Source organism: Canis aureus, chromosome 38 (assembly GCF_053574225.1).
Source record: "Canis aureus isolate CA01 chromosome 38, VMU_Caureus_v.1.0, whole genome shotgun sequence".
Lineage (NCBI taxonomy): Eukaryota > Metazoa > Chordata > Mammalia > Carnivora > Canidae > Canis > Canis aureus.
Window position 1 is genome coordinate 10080036 of NC_135648.1, and position 17715 is coordinate 10097750.

The window sequence follows — 17715 nt, forward strand, 5'->3', positions numbered from 1 at the left end:
TTCAGAAGTGAAGGGCAACAAGGGCTAGGTATTTACCACTTTCTCCTTCCTTCCAAGGAAGATGGAGACTAAGAAAGCTGTATAGTTTATACTACCTAATAGCTGATACTGAACCATTTACCCCTGAATCCCTGAAGTCTACAATGATAGCTATCCTCCAATATGGGCCTGGGGATTTTTTGCTCTTCTTATTCATTCTCTTGTGCAGTCCTCTGCTACATTAAAAAGTGCTGATCTGTGTAAATAATAGAATATCGTGGAAATAATGGAGTGTATATCCAAGGCAAGGTTGTAAAAGTTATTTCATTATTTTTACTGCCTTCCTATCTTTGGATAACCTGTTCTGGAAGAAGCAAGCACTATGTTGTGAGAAAACACGAATAGCCCTATATTTAAGTCCCTGTAAGCAAGGACCTGAGGCTTCTTACCAACATCCAGTGCTGCATTACCAGTCATGTGGGTGAGGCATCATGGAAGTGAATTCTTTAGCCTTCATCAAGCCTTCAGATGCCTTGACAATGGCCAACTTCTTGACTGAATTCTTTTGAAAGACTCTAAGCCACATCCATCCAGTTAAGCCATTCTTAAACTCCTCATTTTTAAAGATAGTTTGTTGCACAGCAACAGATAACTAGCACATCTATTCAATAAAATATGTGAAACTCCATATTGTGCTTTAGATTCACACTCAGACAAAAATACTGATCATCTAATATAATGCCATGTATTTTGTGAAATGTTTCAAAATAAACTGTTTTGTTCACTTTTTATGATAACTCTATTATAAATGCATAATTATCCACCCTTTTTATTGTATAGTAGAAATAAGGCTCAGAGAGGTAAAACAACTTAACCATGGTCTTATATCTAGAAAGTGAAGAAATTAGGACTTGTACCCAGGTCTCACTGACCAGGGACCCCATGTTCTACCTGCTAGGGTATCGTTTCAAAGGACATATAAAACTAGAGGAGCCATAGTAGAAGGCTGTGGTGTTCAGTTGAGGTAACTCTAGATCTTTACATTCCTGTACTGGTACAACCAACTATTTTATACCTTGATTTAAAAAATGACATTGCTGCATAGTCTATTTTCTCTCACGTTTCATTTTATTTTTCCAGAATTCCTTTTAGGACAAAATATTAGTGAAAAAATATTGATTATGACTATAGTGAGGGAGTAGGATTTGTGAAAATCAGTATAGAAACTATTATTATGTGTTTTATCTGGGTATGTAGACAGAGATAAGGTCTTCATCTCTTCACAAGATCATAAAAGTCACACTTAACAGATCTTGCAGACATCTATATATTTGAGTACAGTATTACATAAAAGCAAGATCCACATTAAGGCATAAGCTGTGTTTTATGGTCACCACTGTATCCCATTGCCTAACTTCATGGATGCAGTAGATACTTAACAAAGTAGATGTTGACAATTACAACATATGGTGCATACGCAGCTTTATAAAAGGGACTTTTACCCTCAAACCAAGATAGAGTCTGTCACTATGATTTTTACATGTATATTTTCTACTACATAAAAAGAAATGCAAGAGCCTGAAACAAATAATTCAAACATGAGCACATTTCTTCATGGGGATTATTCACATTTTATACAATAGTACTAGTGAATGGTGCCCAAAGTCTGAACCCTGTTATTTTTAGTCACATTAAAGAAAAAACTTTGAAAGGTGGAACAATGAGAGATCACTTTTTCTTTTTTAGGCCATGGTTACATGGCATTTTTTTCATACCTCTTCTTGGATGAATTTACTTGCTTTTCTCATCTATTCTCTGTTAATATTTAGCAGTCCTAGGAAGCATTATCATCTTGATTAATATCATCAAGATTAATAAATATTTCCTGTAGAAGTATGTACAGGCAGTATGTAAAGAAGTTAAGTTATAGTCCACATACAAATTATACTTGTTTGCTGTGTGAACCCTGGAAAAGTACATAGTTAGAAAATACAAATAGCTTTAATGTGTTCTATCAGGGTAAGGTAGAGAAATCAGGAGATTTTCTATGGCACGTTTAAGTGTTTTAATTAATCTAATTGCTCTTCCAATCTTTTCCACTCTAGTCTGTCATGAGTCAAATTCTATTTGGAATAGAGGGATTTTTCTGTTGAGAAGAAAATAAAACAGATTTATTTAACTTAATGTTTTATTTCAAATGACTAATAATGGTATCACTGTGTGTGATAATGATGATATGATTCTGCTCTCTCTTTTGAGGAATTTCAGCTCACACAATTTCCTCCAGAACCAGGATCTGCAAAGAGGATCCCTTTCACAGAGAAATAAGTAAACAGGAAATTTTAACAAGACAGCCAGTGTTTTATGCTTAAACGGATTAACAGGAAGACAACAAAGGAGTTCTGTGCTGATGATTGCTTTATTTCTGGCCTTTCTAGAAACAAACAAACAAAAATCTGCCAGATAGTTTTTCTGTGTATGTTAGACAGAGGGTCTGAAAGAGATCACATTGCCCAAATTAGGTCACTTAGTTTTCTTTGATTTTGAGGAGGAAAACTTGAAGTCAAACTGAGTTAAGATTTCAGTTCTTCTACTCACTAGCTGTGTGATTCTGAGTGAGTTTCCTATATTCTCTGTGCCTATATTTTTACCACTAAAGTGAGGTTAAGGAGTGGGACTCAGTCAGTGAGTATTTGACTCTTGATCTTGGGATTGCAAGTTCGAGCCCCATGTTGGGTGTAGAGATTCAAAAAAATTCTTTAACAGGAGGGTAATGATAGTATTTACCCCATAGGGTCATGGTGAGGATTCAATAAGTCAACGCATGCAAAATGCTCAGACTGGAAACTGATACCAAGTAAGCGCTCCGTAAAATTTAGCTACCATTCATTTATTCAACCATAACGTTATTGTCATTGTTTAATAATTCTGTAACTTGGGGAATTAGCGGCAGTATCTCTGCCACAGAAGGCATCTTCTTCTGCTGAATATGATCATGGAAGGGCTTTAAATTGCTGTAAAAGTTACCATAGCAAAAGAAAATTCTAATTGGATTCCTATTGAATTTCTCAAGAGGTAATGGGAAAATTCTTCCCAGCCCCATGGGGTTGATAGGAGCTCATTTCTCTCCCTACCCTCACTCATTTAAAAGTGAAATGATTGGATTTGTAGAGTGAAACAGACACACACATTATTTTGCATGTTATTTACATTACACTTCATGTTTGAAATCTGCTGTAAACTCCTTGCCTCTTTAGTCTGCCAGTTTCACATAGTAAGCAGGCAGCAGGAGGGTCAAGTCAAAGGAATCTACTGTAGGATTGTTTCATTTCACAGATGGGAAAATGACAGAGGCCAAGCCCATGGAAGGCCAGTGATTTTCTCAAGACCAGAAAACAATATTAGTAATACATTAAAATCGCATTCAGTGGCTTCTGATTTTGATCATATTCTCCAGAACGACAGATTATTTTTTTCACTTATGTGGGGAATCCCTCCAACCATTCATTTACCTTATTCTCCATAAGCCTCTGTTTTCATATCTGTGAATTGAGGATATTCATAGGAAATACTAAATCAAAAGATATAATCTGTGTGAAATGATTCACAATACTAGATAATGTTCAGTTAAACTTTGTTATTATTATTATCATTATTAATAGCATGCCAATAAAAAAAATATCATTTGCAAAGAAACATTGCTATCTAAGAACATAGCTCCAGAGAACAGAAAAGTTTGGGTGTACTGGCCTATTGTGTCCACACCTTATGTGCCGGGAAGTGGAGCTATAATTTGAAACTAAACATGTCGAGTCTTTTAAAATGTTAAATTTCATTTTATAGACAAAGGGAAGCCACTGATATTTGGATGTTAAAATGTGAAAGTTTGGTATTAGAAAGATAATCTAGCAGCATGGTGGAGATCATACTGAAACTGTTATAGTATTGAGGCACTGTAAACTGAGGTCCAAAAGATGAAAGACCTAATCCTTTTTTTTTTTTTTAAGATCTTATTTTTAAGTAATTTCTACACCCAAGGTGGGGCTTGAACTCATAACCCTAAGGGCAAGAGTTTCATGCTCCACTGACTGAGTCAGCCAGACGCCCCTTGAAGTCCTAATTCTAACCAACAAGATACAATACATAAAAGTTTTGGAGTCTCTGGCAAAAGTATAAAAAGCCTTAACAGTTTATTCTACAAAGAAAAGCTTGCTGTTTACACTAAAGTACCGAACTGTTTTACAATTAGAGCAATTAGATTCCGCCAAGCTTTTTCCCCCCTTTTACTTCTTAGACATAGAGGGCAAGACATAACCAATTACACATGACTTATTCCTCCCAAGGGCCTGGTGTTTTGATATATACTGTACTTGGTGCTCAACCATATTTCTTTGTTACCTTTGAGTGGCAGGCAGATCCTGGCATGTGGAACTCACCAAATTGAGAAGCAAATCTTTGATTGCAGCTTCAAACCCACCAAGCAAACTATTAAGATACTTGTCTTTCTTAACAAAATGTTGCAAGAGTCAGAAGCTATGACTTTTATCAAGTTTTTTAGCTGAACGTTTAATCATCATCATCATCGTCGTCATCATCACCACCATTAAATATACTTTGAGAGAATATGACGTTTGTTTTTCCATTTGTGTTTCACTTGGTTTGGCTTTATTTTGTAAATCTCTCCTTAGCATCTGAGTTCACCTCCTTAAATAAAGTCAACTCCACAGATTGAAGTGTATATGTTTCAGGCTACACTACTAAGATATTTGTCAGTTTTCTGTATTTTTGTTTTTATTGAGGTATGGGTGACATAAAATATTATGTTAGTTTCAGGTGTGCAACATAGTGATTCAACCTTTATATATGTTGTGAAGTGATCGCCACAATGAACCTACCTACCGTGTCAACATACAAAGTTGTTATGCATTTCTAACTACATTCCCTATGTTGTGCATTGTATCCCTATGTCTTATTTTATTACTGAAGTTTGTACCTTTTAGTCCTCTTCTCGTATTTTCACCCAACCACCCTATCCTCCATTTCCTCTGGCAACCACCATATTGTTCTCCGTATCCATGAATCTGTTTTGTTCATTTGTTTTGTTTTTTAGATCCTACGTAAAAGTTAAATTGTACAGTATTTGTCTTTCTCTTACTTATTTCATTCAGCATAGTACCCTCTAGGTCCATCTACACTGAGTCTTCTTTATCCATTTATCTATCGATGGACACTTGTTGCTTTTATTTCTTGGCCGTTGTAAATAATGCTTCAGTGAACATAAGGGTGCCTATATATTTTCAAATTATTGTTTTTGTTTTCTTTGGGTAAATAGCCAGAAGTGGGACTATTTCTCTTCAAATAGTCCTTTGTCTCTTATTACAGTTTTTGTTTTAAAGTCTATTTTGGCTGATGGAAGAATTGCTACCCCAGCTTTCTTTTGGTTTCTATTTGTGTGGAATATATTTTTCCATCTCTTCACTTTCAGTACATATGTGTTTTTAGATCTGAAGTAAGTAGGCAGCATGTGTATGGGTATTTTTTTTAATCCATTCAATCACTCTGTGTCATTTGGTTGGAGCATTTTGTCCATTTTCATTTAAAGTAATTATTGATATATATGTACTATTGGCCATTTTTTTAATTGTTTTCTGGTTGTTTTTGTAGTTCTTAGTACTGTTTTTCTTTTGATCTCTTCCCTTGTGAGTTTCCTTAGTGTTATGTCTGTTTTCTTTTCCCTTTATTTTTTTGGTATGCATCTATTATAGGTATTTGCTTTGTGGTTACCATGAGGTTCATCTATAACATACTAGCAGTCTATTTTAAGTTGATGGTAGCTTAAGTTGAAGTGCATTCTAAAAGCACAACATTTTTACACCCCACCAATATTTTATGTCTTATTATTTCATGTACTCCTGGATTAATTATTGTAGGTCTAGATAATTTTACCGCTTTTGTCATTTAACGTTCATACTAGCTATGTAGGTGATTTATCCACTATATTTACTATATGTTTATTTTTACTAGTGAGATTTTTTTTTCTTTCATACTTTTCTTATTTCTAACTGTGGGCTTTCTTTTCCAATTAAAGTCCCCTTAACATTCCCTGTAAGGCTAGTTTGGTGTTTATGAACTCGTACCTCTTTTGCTTATCTAGGAGACTATCTTTCCTTCAATTCTGAGTGGTAATCTTGCTGGGTAAGGTATTCTCAATTGTAAGTTTTCTTCCTTTCAACACTTTGAATATATTATGCCACTCTCTTCTGGCCTGTGAAATTTCTGCTGAAAAAGCAGCTGATAGCCTCATGAGAGTTCCCTTTTATGTAACTAGTTGTTTTTCGTGCTACTTTAAAGATTTTCTTTGTCTTTAATTGTTAACACTTTAAATAAAATAAGTCTTGGTCTCTTAGGGTTTCATCTTGTTTGGTACTTTGTGTTTCCTGGACTAGTTTACCTGCTTCCTATACGAGGTTAGGGGAATTTTCAGGCATTATTTCTTCAAATTGATTTTCTGTCCCTTTCTCTCTCCTCCTAACATGTAAGGGCTAGTATACTTGGTGTTGTCTTGTTCTTTCAGTTGGAACATATCCCTCTGTCTCTTCATTTGCCTCTGTTTGTTTCTATGTACTAGGTAGATCAGTTACACTTCCTGGTCTTGAAGAAGTGGCTTTATGCAGAAAGTGTCCTGTAGTGGCCAGTGTGCAACCCCTCTCATTATTCAAGCCAAGTGCTCCAGGAGGATCCCCTTCTGCATACCCTTCTGTGTGGCTGGTTTGTTATTTATGCAGACTGTCTGGTGTGCAGCACTGTTTCCCAGTGTGACTATCTGCAAGGTCTGGCTGTGACTGCTATGGGTGTGCTGGTGAATGGGGCTGGCCTCTGGCCTGTCTGGCTGAGTGGCTGGTCATGACTGTTTTAGACTCACTAAAGTGGGTGGGGGCAGACCTCTGGCATGACTTGATGTGGGTCTGGCTGAAACTGTTATAGGCATTCTAGTGTACAGAGCTGTCCCCACAGGGCAGGGGCACTTGGGAGGGGCTCTGGTGCTGACTGAGGGTGCTTGCCAGGAGTGATGGGACAGGGAGCTGTTTGGCAGGGTGTCTGGGCAGGGCAAGTGGATTGCAGGGCGAGTCCACAGGGGCACACCAGGGAGGGATGAGTAGTGCTACCATAGTAGATTTAGAGTGCCAAAAATGTCCCTTAGCCAGATAGTTAGAAGGGAAGAGGAAGAAGAGAAAAGGGGTGGGGGGAAGGAGCCCACCAGGGCTTCTATCCTCAGAGATTATTCCAACAGATCCCTGCCCTTCCAGCACATTCCTAAGTCATGTGGATCTTCTTCATGCATCAGTGGATCTTCTTCGTGTATCACCCAGGCCCTTTTCACTTTTAAAACTGCTGTCTCTGTTCTGGGAGTCCAAATAAGTGAGATTGTATGAGTGACCTTTAAGAACAGTCTCAGTTTACTACTGCCCTCTGGCATTCCCAGATATAAGCCCTATTGGTTTTCAAACCCAGACATTATGGGTGCTCCTTTTCCCAGGGCAGGGCCCCAGCTCTGTGAAACCCAGTGTGGGGCTTGGACTTCTCATTTACCAGGGAGGGCCTGTATGGTGTGATATCCCTCCCATATGTAGTCATCATGCTGGGCATGTGGATCCTGACTAGACCATGTCTTTGTCCTTCCAACGCATCTCAATGTGGCTTTTTCTTTACATCCTTAGTTGCATATGATCTCTTCTGCTAGCCTTCAGTTTGTTTCTCAGAGATATTTATTCTATATGTGCTTGTATATTTTTGCATGTCCTGGGGGAGGTTGGCTCAGGATCTTCATACTCTGCCATCTAGAACCAACCTCAAGACGCGTTAGTTTTGAGAAGTCATAAACATTCATTGAAAATTATTACCACTTTAAAATGTGGATGATTATCTTTTTTCTCTTTTACATTTTATTTTCTAAAAATTCTATAAAGAGCAAAAATAATCCATTATAAGCTTTTAGCTTATAAGCATCATGAGTGCAACAACTTTTAGAAGGCTTTCTCAGATATAGGAAATATCTCATGTTTGAATCCCACTTCACTAAGGGATAAGCCAGATGATCGCTCTTCCAGTCTTTCTTTCATCAGAGGGTTGCAAGGCTCTTCCTCCCAGAGGTACAAGTGCAACATTCTAACTTGGAAGATATTTATGTGAAGGAGATGCTCTCTGGAATTGCTTTTTCAGACAGAAATGGCAGAAGTACTAACGGAACATTTCTGGTCAAGGATCTGCTATGAAAACTGCAGATCCTCAACTAGTAGAGATCATGGTAGTCACCACTGGGGCTGTCCAATTGTGTCACTGGGATGTATTCATGCTTGTCCAGCCTCCATCCTCCTCCTTTTCTCGACCTTCTATCGCAGACATTCTGTTAGTTATCTCAGATAATTTAATAAATTTGTTTTCTGTTTAAAATAGCCAGAATGAGTTCCATTGTTTGCAACAAAGTATCCTGATCTGAATATATATTTGTCTATAGAGAATCATACAAACATCTTTTAAAATACATGACTCCCACCAACATCACCACCTCTCTCTTCTCAGAAAGTAATTATTTATGTATTCATTCAATTGACAAAAAAAATGTATTGAGTACCTATAATGTTTGGAGCATAACACTAGGCATTGACAATATAGACATGGTCCTAGCCTGCTTTAGACATAGAGCTTATATCTACTTTCCTATATAGTTCCTATATCTACTTTCATATTGATGCCTGGGAATAATTTTTACTATAACATATATGTATGAGTGCATTTGATAACAATATTTTAATTAAATTGTTTTATTATAATCCACCTTGCAAGTTTTCATGTGTATATAAGAGAGCGTGAAATGGATTAACAGGAACATTTAGTGAGCTGCTGATATAGTAATGTTGTTTTCTAGGAAATCAAAAATCTGCATTGCTTCCTACTGCATAGAAGCCATTTTAACTTGGCTTGTGCCTCTTTCCAAAAGCATTTAAAATGGCTTTGATTTTATTTGCTGGGAAAAGAGAACACAGCTTAGAAGGATAATACACATCAGCAATTAGAATAGGGAGATTTTTATTTGTTTGTTTTGTATATTTATATATTTAAGAATATCCCATAAGTGGCACACCTTATTTTTTTTGTGGCAATAAAATGAAAATTAGTGAAGAAATTAAGAACAGAAAGATGAGAAGGAGAAATAAGGGAAGGAAGGAAGGAACTTCATATTGTGCAGACTGGCCATGACCAAAAATTATATGAAATGTGGAAAAGTACCATCAGAATTAGGAAAAGAGAACAGGCCAGATCAGAAGAAGGCAATCATCTTACTTATACTAGCTAATAATTTGCATAAGAAATTTGGTGAGAAAAAGCTGGAAGTTTCTATCAAAATCTCACAATGTGTTTATAATTTGAGATTTGATGAGATTTAGGGGGATTTAACCAATGTATTGTATTTACCTATAAATAATGTTCTCTAACAACTTTTGCCACTAAGGCTGAGCCATGTCTTATCATATATAGCAAAGATGATATCATCCCTAGTCTGAGGGAATCAGTGCAGACCTTCAGATTGCCAGATGTGTGTAGAGAGAAGATTCTGAAATATCTTTAGATTCCTTCATATCAAAAGTCCAGCTGATTTAATCACAGAGTTTTACATAAGAGAAGTCTGTGCCAAAGAGAAAAAGGTGAAAAGCTCAACTCTTGTACTGAAGTAGTGGGAAGAAGAAAGTTGAAAGTAGAATGTGGGGCAGCCCGGGTGGCTCAGCGGTTTAGCGCCTGCCTTCGGCCCAGGGCATGATCCTGGAGTCCCAGGATCAAGTCCCACATCGGGCTCCCTTCTGCCTGTGTCTCTGCCTCTCTCTTTCTCTCTCTGTCTCTCATGAATAAATAAATAAAATCTCAAAAAAAAAAAAAAAAGGTAGAATGTGGGGCATTCTTCTATCCTTGTTTCCTCTTTCTTACAATGGAAATTCCAGTGGGGCCATGGTTGAAATATTCAAATTAATAAGTAGGAGATCAGGAGATAAGGAGAGATTAAAATAATGCAGGTGCTATCTTATCACCAGGGGGAAAGTAGCACAACTGGTAGCTAGATAGGTGAGCCCCATATAGTATCCTGGCTCCTCATGCAATAGCATATAGAAGAAATTTAGAAGTTCTCATGTGCTCAGAAGAGAGTGCTGGGAAGCCCAGGCAATGGCAGAAGCCTTGAGTCGGTAGAAAGAGCCTGCCCGCCTGTGTCAAGGACTCCAAGGCTATGACAAATGACTGGGATCACTGGCTGGTGATCCTGCCACTGTGTCAGGCAGGATCAGTTTTATTTCAGACATCACTAGTCTGGGGGACCAACCAGAATAGCCACTTCACTTAGAAAGTACAAAATGTACAGCTTCTCTTTTTCACAACTAGGGAACAGGTGCCACGAAGCCTCCTCACTTATATACAAAATTTTGGAGGAGCAAGTGGAGGAGAGGTGACATCTGAAACAATGAAATTAAATTATTAGAGAGAGCACCTTTCTGTGTTTGCATACCATTTCCTTTTTCCTATAGATCACGAGATAGAGGATCCCAAGGAAGATTAGAATAAGAGAAAACCACAGAAATTAGTTTTATTTGCACATCTAAAAGTAATGAGTTTTTTTTGCCATACTATAATTGTATGCAAGTGTGTTCCATAGAACGCATATGTTCCTCATTGTCAGTAACTAATTTATAGCATTTATAAAATCTCAAGGTAAAGAATTAATCACATAGTATTTTGTTTTTTGGTTTTTGGTTGGTTCTCCTTAAATATTGTTTATCAAAATGCTGACACTTGGAAGGAGAAAAATCAGATGAGTGGCACTTGCTAAAGAATGTTATCTTATCTAGGTTTACTTCAAATTGCTAAGATCGTAAACAAAAGTTTTAGTGGCCCCTCCTATATCCTATCCATTAGATGTTTCTTTGTCTAGCTATGTCTTTCTTTCATAAATTCCCAAGTCCCAAAGGAGCTCTTTAGTGGCTGCCATGATTATGGCTATCAGGATTAAGTTATCAATATTTTCATTCTCTAAAAAGCATTTAAAATATTATAGCCCTTTTTAGACAGTTAATATAGTGTGCATTGATTTTTACAACATGTCGTAAGTCAAACCACAGCTAAAAGTTCACTGTATCCTTACCAAAAATCAGTCAAAGGAAAGGTAATTGAATTAGCCTCCTCGTGACTTAACATGGCATGTCCATATTAACAAATTTGCCTTAATAGTGGAGTCATGCATTGTCCCCAGGACATGGGGTAATGATTTAATAAAATGAAACAGACAGAATAAGATCAATGACTAACATATGAATAGTTGTTTATGCCAATTGTTTGGTGTCGAGAAAGAGGCTGGAATTTAAGAGTCAGATAATCTGGATTTGAGTCCTTACATCTCCAGTTTTTTTTGTTTTTTTTTCCTTCATGTGACTTGGGTAAGTCATTTATTCTCTCCGAACTTCAATTTGTTCATTTGGACAAGGGAAGTCATAGCTCACAGGACTGTTGGAGCAATGTAAACCATAATTGGAGAACAGAGGCTCTGTGCAGTACTTTAAAATACTTCATGAAATATTCACGTGATTATGTTCATCCCACCCTTCCATCAAAGGAGAAGTGGTTCTGTTGTCCCAGGTGAGGAGAAAAGCTTTCTTCATTTTTATAGAATATTGATAAGCACTTCTTAATGGGGCTTTAAAAATTACATTATTCAAATGCCACTTTTTGTTGTAAAGATACATTTTGTCTGCATGACTCATGCATTATTTGAAAAAAAGCCATGACCATATAGTGAAAATGTTAAGTGCCCAACCCCTTTTCTTCACCAATCATTGGGAAAGGGTCTATTTATCAGAATATAGGAGAATGGGAAGAGATTTTAAAATGATGAAAAAATACAGAAGAAACTTGTTTATCTCTTTGAATTGGAAAATATGAAGCCATCTGGATTCTACAAGACTATTTTATTTTAACCAGACCTGGTTCTTCAAACATCTTACAGGCAATACCCTCTTCCCTGGTGCCTGACACACATTCTCAAGCCCATCTTCCACAATATTTTAATCACTTAATTTTCTTTCTTAAATCCCCAAAAGGGTTTCCAGTTACCTCTTGAATCAAGTTAAAATCTTATGATTATTCATAATGAATATTGCCCTCTTACCTCCCAAGTTGTACTGATTTCCTTTTAAAGATTGATTTACCCCTATGGGGAAAGTCACTCAAACGTTTTCCTATACCTGTCATACTTCTTTCCCCTTCTCAGATGATTTAGACACTGCTTTCACGCCTGGAATGACTGTTCTTATCCTCTATCAACTAAATTCTGCTCAAGGCCTATGATCTCCAAAACCTTTGTCAGACTATCCTCATTATTCACTCATGTCTCTCCAGCCCTTTATACATGGATGCATCTGGTAATATATGTTTATTCCTGTATTACCTATAGTATTCTGTGGATTTTCCCCACTTAGATTACATATGAGATACTCAGAGATGTAGAACAAAGTAGGAGGGGCTCCTGCTTTCTGAAGTTCACAGAAGTTTCCATGAGAGAAAAATCAGCTTTTAAAAACCTACCAGGTGGGATCCCTGGGTGGCGCAGCGGTTTGGCGCCTGCCTTTGGCCCAGGGCGCGATCCTGGAGACCCGGGATCGAATCCCACGTCGGGCTCCCGGTGCATGGAGCCTGCTTCTCCCTCTGCCTGTGTCTCTGCCTCTCTCTCTCTCTCTCTCTCTGTGACTATCATAAATAAATAAAAATTAAAAAAAAATTTTTTTTTAAATAAATAAATAAAAACCTACCAGGTACCAAGAGTGGACAGCTATCTCCACATAATGCTAGTTTGTGAGGTCTATCCTGCTCAGCCCACCTACATCCTCTACTCTTTTGCTGGAAGGGGCCAAACATGGGTGAAGGGAAGCATGGAGAAGAAGGAGCATACTCCAGCCCCTTGTAGATGAACACAAGACCTTCAACCACAGAAGTCCAGCTGGAGAAGGGAAGGACATTTAGAATGAAGTCAGACTCGAAGTTTTGATTACCGCAAGGGATGGTCACTGGATAACTAAAAACTGAATTGAACAGTAAAACAGTAGCTAACTACTAATTACTGGATAGAGATTGTGTTTTTACCTTTTCTATATTTCCTAAGGGTAACCAGGAAATCATAAGGCTGCTCAAGTTTTTATACTAAGGCTGGAGAAGTCATATCCCTCTCTGAACCAGTTTAAAGATACTGTGGGAGAAAGAAATAAAGTATCTTTTGTAGCCAAGTCCTAACAAGTCCTGCTTGTATAACATGACATGATTTTTCCACTTTCAGTAGGATTTATCTTTATGATATAGGGTAAAGAAATGCACTGAAACTTTCCATTCTCTCCTACCTTATTCTTCGTGTGCCTGGAAGTGTCTATTTATGAGATATGTGACTTATGGTTAGAAGCTGAGAACTGAACCATTTTCAGCTGTAAAATCAATTCATACTCAATATTGGAATGAATTTCTGATTAAATGAACCCTGAGCTGAGCTGAGCATCATTTACAAAGAAGTAATGCCAACATTTTTGTTTGTTTGTTTTAAAACCCAGTGAGAACTTCTGAACAGAAACCAACCCTATATTTTGAAAACCACTGAACCAGAATAAAACTAGAGCATCAGAATAGTTTCTGAAATAAACTTGAACCAAATTGATATTTTATTAGATCCAAGTCTCTGGTTAAGATAAAGTGTGTGGTCATGTAACAGAACAAAGTTAAATAGCCCACCCAGAGATTAACAATGTGGCCTTTCACTCATTAGTACCATATTTTAAAACTAAAACAACCGAGATGGTTTTCCACAAACCACTATAATATATACGAATAGAGAATTGAGGATCATTTTTTTTTTTTTTTTAGGAAAGACGATTTGAGTCTAAAAAGGTCCAGTGATTTACCCAAGACCATGTAGAATGTCAAAGAGGTGGGATGTTTCAAACACAGTTTTCCTTTGGGTTTTGCCTAAGAAGGAACAGGCAGGCTCAAAGCTATAATCTAATTCATATAAAACTCATTAACTTTGGGAATACTTCAAGTTATTGACATTGATGGTTACCAGTGGTAGAGGCTGTCAAAAAGAGAATTTTCATTCTCTTTACCAAATGAGTAAAACCATTAAGGAAAGCTCTAGTGGTTCTTACCTAAACATAGTTAAATCAATGAGGATTCTTTTTCCCCTAAGAACAACTCAAAAAATGAGTAGCAATTTTTCTCCCAGATTAGTCGATTGGTATTATCTCCACCAGAAACTTAAATATTTCCACAGTGGACTGGCCTATCCATGTCAGAGTGTGTAACTTTATTCTTGCTGCCTATGAACTGGAACCATGGCCAGGTTTAGCTAGAGGGAGGTCTAGGTGTGCCATTGGCTTAGCCACATGGCCCCAGCCCTGACACATCCCTGCAAGGCTTCTGTGTCTGTGAATTACACTTGCCACTGTTTCTTTTATTAAAGGTAACAAAGTGTTACCTACATGTCCAAGGCATGTGACTATTTTTGTCATACTTCTTAGAAGCTGTCATTTTGGGACCTTTAAATATAAGAGATTTATCTTTTATTCTCATATTATATAAAAGCAAAATTGTTTTTAAAAGGTTATCCATTCATGCAAAACAGTGGCCCAGGTTGCTAATTAACAAAACGTTTGTGGTTTTTTTTTCCCCTCCAGAACATTTCAGAGTGTAATACCAAAGAGATGACTCCATCTTAAGTAATAAATCTCTTGAAGTTATAACTTTGCAAGTAGTGATTATTTAAATGGTCAAGAAGTAAGCATCTATGTGCCATTTTTTCTTTAATAACTGGCAATTAGGGGGTGCCTGGGTGGCTCAGTTGGTTAAGCATCTGCCTTCAACTCATATCATGATTTTGAGGTCCTGGGATCAAGCCCAGTGTCAGGCTCCCTGCTCAGCAAGGAGTCTGTTTGTCCTTCCTCCAATGCCCCTCGCCTCACTCATGCTCACTTTCTCTCTCTCTCTCTCAAATAAGAAAAATAAAATATTTTTTAAAAATTAAATAAATAAAACCTGGTAATTGTTAAACTATTTTGTAGACTTAAGAGGCTTCAGAGTGTCTATGAATTCCTATAGAAAAAGCTGCTACTCTTTGATAATAGAAAATGAACATTATCTAATCCTGAATGTTTGTATTGGTGTGATTATTAATAAATTCACTGAATATTTTTATTACTTTATTGCCTAATAGTTTACAAGTCTAAGTAATAGTACTATAGAATTTATCATTTTTTTCTTCAAATGCTCAAGTGGGATACATTCCTAATCTTATACAATGTTTTAGTAGTGATGCTTTCCATGTAAATCTCCTGGGCCATCGTTCTGTACCTATCTATAATCAACTCACATACAGGCCAGCTTTACATGTAGTTCAGGTATGCACCCACCTGAGTGTTATGACGTCAGGGGTTCCCAAATAGAGTCAACAGTACAAATTGCCTCCCCTTTCTTTCCATTTCCCACACTGTATATGTACATCTAACAATTTTCCTACCCAAGGGTAGTAGATATTATGTTGCTTGTCAAAGGAGGTCCACTTTCCATTAATTTGGGAGCCAGCTTGTTAAGTGTATTGTGTGCTCATCTAGTTCTCTTCTACATGCCTTTGCAGCTCAACTGTGGATTCAGGGATCAATTTTTCAGTAATTAGAAAGGAAATAAGGAGACCTGGATCAAGAAAATGCAACATCCATTTTCTCTATCTTATAGTCCCTTATTCCACCTGTGATCTCTAAGCCAGCCATTCTTGGGACATAGTTTCTTTCCTAACAGGACATATATAAAAGCTAAAGCAAATTACAGGCTATGGAGAGAGCATTGGCTCAAATAAAGGGATTTCTTGGAACTGTCTTTTACTCATATGGTATAGACTCTGCCTGGGTTCCAATTTTCTGTTGCCTAATTTCTAATATTGTAAGGCCCAAACTCAGAGAATGGCATAATTGCTGTTTACTCTTAATCTTCAAAGTTGACCTTGTCCTTCAAAATGTACCAACACACATAAAATTTCAATCTAGTATCCACCACCCCTTGTAATTCCTATGATTATTACCTACCCCAGTCTCACCTATTTCTGAGACTTAACATTGCTTTCATGTTAGATTTATGGATATACATTCACACTGGAAGGTTTACATAGGTCCAGATATCTCTATCCATCCATCCATCCATCCATCCATCCATCCATCCATAGTTTCTGACAGCTGCTGTTGATTCTGTACTCCCTTGTGTCCAGCCTCCTCAGCCTTACCCTTTATGTCTAGACTCCAAGCAACCTGTACTAGGTTAATCATAAATTTTTGGAGCAGTCAGTCCAAGGAAGAAAATATTCAGCTATAACAACACATACCAAATGAATAAAACATAACTCTTATTTTAATTTCTGCCTTTTAGAAGAGTACACTTGTTAACATAAATATATCTGTACATGATGGAATTTCAAGTACTATGACCCAAAAAAGTGTGAGAAATTTGGATCTCCACAAATAATGAACTTGAGGTCAGGGGACTGAGTCTTTTCTAAAGATTTGTGCTTTATCCTTGCTTTCAGGTCAGGCCATGGCCAGCAGCACTATTCATACCCTGTCCTGTGCCAGAAAAACAAACATGGGATCCAGTATAAGCTGTGTGTGAAGGGTATTCAGGCTTTGATTCTTACTAAAGTACAAATATTCTTGGGAAAAGTGACCACTTAAACTTGTATCAGCTATTTCATGCTTTTTGGTCAGAGTTTCTATTTTTGTTCTCATAGCCAGGGGAAGAATAAATAGATTTAACACTTGGGATCAGTGGAGAGATAAGGGTTTAGAAAGAAGAAGCTGAGGCAACTAGCAGTAAGCTTAGCCTACTTTAAAACCTTTCAGAAGGTTGGTTTGAGTTGTAGTAATAAATTATTTGGAAATGGTTAACCAAATACTATTCTGAATCTACATGAGTCAGTGGTTGAGGGGAGAAGACTTCCAGGGAATCATAAGCATGGCAGAGAAAACTACTTTCTGGTCCTTTCTGCAGTCATGGCAAAAATAAATAGCTTGCAATTATTTTTTTTTTAATCTGTAAATCAATTAATTCAATTTAATGGTATTCTTTTCAGCTGCATCTAGATTAATTCTGGAAAGTAATTTCTGAGGTGTAACATTGACATTTTTAATTTGTTTATCAATTTGAGATAATTTAATAAAGAACTAGGAATTGTTTTCCTAATTGACTTTTTAATAGTCAAATAATTAGGAAATAGTGTATCCAATTTTAATAGTGTATCCTATTTGATTAGTCATCAATACGAACTGACCATTTATTTACCTTGCTTCTTTTGATAATCCCATTCTGGTGGCTAAATATTTCTTTATTTTTTCTTGTTACCATTTAGGTTTTTACTAATTCATAAGCATTGGATCATGTTATTATCTCCATTTTTTGTCAAAAGGATTCCATTCTTTAGGAATATTGCCTCCTCTTCCTCTCTTTCTCTCTTTTTTAACACATACACACACACACACACACACACACACACACACACATTGCGAAGTCAATAGCTAACTGCCAATAATCCTATGGTTAACAGATCCTGACAATGCAGCTGTGTTAATAACCTTATGAACACTTACACCAACTCACACAAGACAAATTGTTATTTTTTTG

The 17715-nt window shown here is 36.9% G+C and overlaps 1 long non-coding RNA gene across 3 annotated transcripts in view; it reads left to right on the plus strand.

Annotated features, from left to right (window-relative positions):
• LOC144307046 (uncharacterized) overlaps positions 1 to 2384 on the plus strand; it is a 199417-nt gene extending 197033 nt beyond the window's left edge. For all 3 annotated transcript variants that reach the window (XR_013374006.1, XR_013374013.1, XR_013374007.1), the window contains one exon: positions 2239 to 2384. This is a non-coding gene — a long non-coding RNA (uncharacterized LOC144307046). The remainder of the gene's footprint in view (positions 1 to 2238) is intronic.
• Positions 2385 to 17715: the final 15331 nt, after the last annotated feature.